Here is a 4,786-nt window from a genome sequence, read left to right on the forward strand (position 1 = left end):
GTAAAACAAGGCAAGGCATTGCCTCCTCCCCTCGCAATTTGCATCTGTTTAAACTTTGCATTGCCCATATTGGTCCCACATGCAGAAACCAATGGAAATGACAGGAAGTCTCTCTTTTGTCCTTTTCAGAAGGAATTCTGAAACTCTAACTTAAGACTCCCAAATGCTTTGTGGCAGAACATGTGCTGAAATGCTTTTTCTTTACCAAACCTACTACCAAATAGTGTGTATTTACCCTAAATCTCTAAATTGCTTAATCTATGTGGGTTTATGTCAATAAACGTTCCTGGGGTTTAGAACGTTCTGAAATAAATCTGAAAAATGTTTATATTTTTATTTTGAAAATTGCAATTTAAAAAGTAATGGAGATCAATTTCATTTGCAATACTTCCAGGAGTTTAAAAAGGGAAGTTCAGGCAAGCCACAAACTCATGAAATCTGTGTTCTGTTAAAAAAAAATGTATGTGTGGTGGAATATCAGGCTAACATATTGCAGACACACAAATTAGAGATGGAGAAAGAACTTCCCAGTTCATCACCCAGTGAACGCAGAAGATGCAAAAACCATCTAGCGTTGTCTTTTGCACACATACACTAAGATCTCTTTTTAAGTGCTTCCTTGTTTGTTTGTCGTATGTAGCTGCTCTAAATGGAAACTACTATACTTACCATAAAGTTAACCAAAAGGATAGCGTAGATACACTCTGAAATACAAGCACAGCCAAAATACCAAATCTAAAACATGCACAACTTACTCTGAACTGCCGGGAATTTTGTTGCATTTGGCTTCTCTAAATTCAGGTAGTAAGTGCACGACATTGGGCTTCCTGAGGTCTGAAATTAATGCATAGTTTACAAGTCAGTCTGTAAAATTCCCTGCTTGCCTAGTTACGCATGCACTTTATAGCAGACAATAGCATACTGAAATTCCTAAGATCACTTTCTTAAGATCCAAAGACGATTTGCTCATTTAGAGACTGAAAGCATAGTGTTAAAGAGTAATACCTTACTGCGCTCTTTGTATATCGCTCCATAAAATCAACTGAATGCAAGAGTTCGGACTCACGATATAAAAGTGCTTCATGAATGGCAAAGGGTTTGTTCAGATTGTTACTTCCCCTGCATGCTTCTGAGTGTAGCACACTGCAAAACAGCAAGCTGACAAAGTTGAGTGTTAAATCGAGCAAACCAAGAGGAAACCAATATAGACTTTGACACTATAACCTCAGCCCAAGTTTTAAGTTTATTCAAAAGTATATTAGTGAGTTTTCTTTATGGATAAAAAGATAACTACCATGGACTGCATGTATTGATTACAATTTTTATATTTTATTACCAGATGATCAATAATGAACTCCTAGAATACGGCCAATATAAGCAAGTACTGTGGAAGGTATACAGTGGCTCCCCCTTGTCCTCCGGGCATGTGTTCCAAGATCCCCAGAGGATGCCTGAAACCTCGGAGAGAACCAAACCCTACATACACTATGTTTTTTCCTATACATACGTACCTATGATAAAGTTCAACTTATAAATTAGGCACAGTAAGAGATTTTAACAACAATAACTAATAATAAAATAGAACTATTATAACAACATAGTGTAATAAAGTTACCATAGTTCTCAGCAAATGATCTTTTTCTTTCCTTATTAAGTCTGGAACTTTCACCTTTTCACTTAAAGGAAGCACTTCGTGGCTTCTCTTTGGCATATCCAAACTGCCAGCATCACTTTGAGGCCATTAGCAAGCAAAACAAGAGTTAGTGGACACAAGTACTCTAATACCAGGACAGTCAATCTGATAACGGAGATGGCTGCTAAGTGACTAAGGCAGGTAGGGGATACAGTGGGGTTACACTGGACAAAGGGGTGATTCACTTCCTGGGCAGATGGAGTGGGACAGCAAGAGATTTCATCATGCTACTCAGAACAGCTTGCAATTTAAAACTTATGAATTGTTTGTTTCTGGAATTTTCCATTAAATATTTTCAGACCCCAGTTAACTGCAGGTAACTGAAACTGTGAAAGTGAAACCTCAGATAAGGGGGGACTACTGTAGTCAAATGACATCTCCACGGATCAGGAGACAACAAAGTGCTGTATTTGTCACGTAACCACTCAATATCAATTTTCTCTTTTTTTTTTTTTTAAAGATTTTATTTTTTTCCTTTTTTTTCTCCCTAAAGCCCCCTGGTACATAGTTGTATATTCTTCGTTGTGGGTCCTTCTAGTTGTGGCATGTGGGATGCCGCCTCAGCGTGGTCTGATGAGTAGTGCCATGTCCGCGCCCAGGATTCGAACCAACGAAACACTGGGCCGCCTGCAGCGGAGCGCGCGAACTTAACCACTCCGCCACGGGGCCAGCCCCCAATTTTCTCATTTTTAAAAACTGAGATAAAATACCTGGCTTTCCATCTGAGTTATAAAGGTTTATCAAGATAATATATTACACTTATGAAACAAGACATTACTTATTTATATGTTTTTAAATTATTCTTTTCAAAAACAACTTAAGAAAGATGATTATATTTAAGCAGATGCTTTTTGGAGTACAGTAATAGAGTGTCACAAAGTTGATAGGTGGGCCTTTTCCGCCGGCTCCCCCCTGCCCCCGCCCTTCCCTAGGGAGGCTCCGGCAGCACCTTGCTCGCTCAGAGCTCCAGGCTCCTGTTAAGTGACACAGGCATCATCGTCGTCTCGCTCCAGCCATCACTGAGATCATCTACCCGGACCTCATCAGCCATGATGAGATGTTCTCTGACATCTACAAGATCCAGGAGATCCAGGACGGGCTGTGCCTGGAGGTGGAGGGGAAGATGATCAGTAGGACACAGGGTAACATTGATGACTCGCTCCTTGGTGGAAATGCCGCCACTGAAGGCCCCGAGGGCGAAGGTCTGGAAAGCACAGTAATCACTGGTGTTGATATTGTCTGAGCCATCAATTGCAGGAAACCAGCTTCACAAAAGAAGCCTACAAGAAATCTATCAGGGGCCCAGCCTGCTGGCGCAGCGGTTAAGCGTGCACGTTCTGCTTCCGCGGCCTGGGTTTCGCCGGCTCTGATCCCGGGTACAGACGTGGCACAGCTTGGCAAGCCATGCTGTGCTAGGGGTCCCACATATAAAGCAAAGGAAGATGGGCACAGATGTTAGCTCAGGGCCAGTCTTCCTCAGCAAAAAGAGGAGGATTGGCAGCAGATGTTAGCTCAGGGCTAATCTTCCTCAAAAAAAAAAAAAAAAAAGTACGTCAAAGATTACATGAAATCAATCAAAGCCAAACTTGAAGAACAGAGACCAGAAAGAGTAAAACCTTTTATGACAGGGGCTGCAGAACAAATTAAGCACATCCTTTCTAATTTCAAAAACAACCAATTCTTTATTGGTGAAAACATGAATCCAGATGGCATGGTTGTTCTGCTGGACTACTGTGAGGATAGGTGACCCCATAGATGATTTTCTTTAAGGATGGTTTAGAAGTGGAAAAATGTTAACAAATTTGGCTTTTAATTTGGATCTACACCTGTCATAACTGGCTGCTGCTTTTCATCCACACAACACCAGGACTTAGACAAATGGGACTGCTATCATCTTGAGCTCTTCACCTATTTTGACCTTGATTTATTTGGAGTCGAAGCGTTATTTTTAAGGAAAAAACATGTCATGTAGGTTGTCTAAAAATAAAATGCATTTAAACTAAAAAAAAAAAAGTTGATAGGCAAACTGAAATGCTAGACGTTGAAGGACAGTGACAAATAATCCAGCGTTTCTAAGGAATGTGGGCCAGCAATGGTGGTAAATCATTCATGTTAGTATTGAACAGTCAGGCATGGAGAAATCTTGGTAGGAAAATAGTGAGTCAAAATGATGGCTCTGCAAGTGACTCTGCAAACAGTGCTTTTAGCCTGCAACTAGATGAAAATGATGAATTGTCTTTGTTTATATGAACAGAAACCCCACTTCTGCCCTACCTACGGCACGGGCCAGCCTCCTTTGAGTGAGTCAAGCACTGTCCCTTTGGGCTAGGTACCATGCTAAGTACATTACTTCGCTCAATCTTCCGCAAAACCCTCCTTGTTTATCAGCTGAGAGAAACACAGCTAAAGAGAGTGTAGCCTCAAAGGCTACACAACTGGGAAGGGGAGTAGATGGAATTCAAATTCCATGAACTAAGCTCCCAACCATTTTGCTGTCCTCCCCTCGAAGCTCCAAATCTTAGTTCTTATAATAATAGCCTATCGAAGCTTTTATAAAAATAAGGATAAGTTAGGAATAGACTTCTTGTACTGGCTTGTGTAGTGTCCCCCGAAAACTCACGTCAACCCGGAAACTCAGAATGTGACCTTGTTTAGAAACAGGGTCTTTGCAGATGTAATTAAAGATCGAGGTCATACTGAAGTAGGGTGAGCTCGAACTCCAATTTGATGGATGTCCTCATAAGAAAAAAGAGAAGAGACACAGAGACATACAGGACACATAGGGAAAGTGCTGTGTTGCAACAGAGGCAGAGATTGGATTTATGCTCCTACAAGTCAAGAAATGGCAAAGATTGCCAGCAACCACCAGAAGTTAGGAGAGAGGCATAGAACATATTCTTCCTCTGAGCCCGCATGCAGGAATCAAACGTGCTAACACTTTGGTTTCAGACTTCCAGCCTCCTGAACGGGGAAAGAATCAATTCCTGTTGTTTTAAGCAGTCTGGTTTGTGGTCCTTCGTTACAGCAGCTGTAGGAAACCAATACACTTCTATGTATTCATATATTCCATATGGAGATATAGTCTCTATATAA

The sequence above is a fragment of the Equus caballus genome, chromosome 2 (assembly GCF_041296265.1).
Source record: "Equus caballus isolate H_3958 breed thoroughbred chromosome 2, TB-T2T, whole genome shotgun sequence".
Taxonomy (NCBI): domain Eukaryota; kingdom Metazoa; phylum Chordata; class Mammalia; order Perissodactyla; family Equidae; genus Equus; species Equus caballus.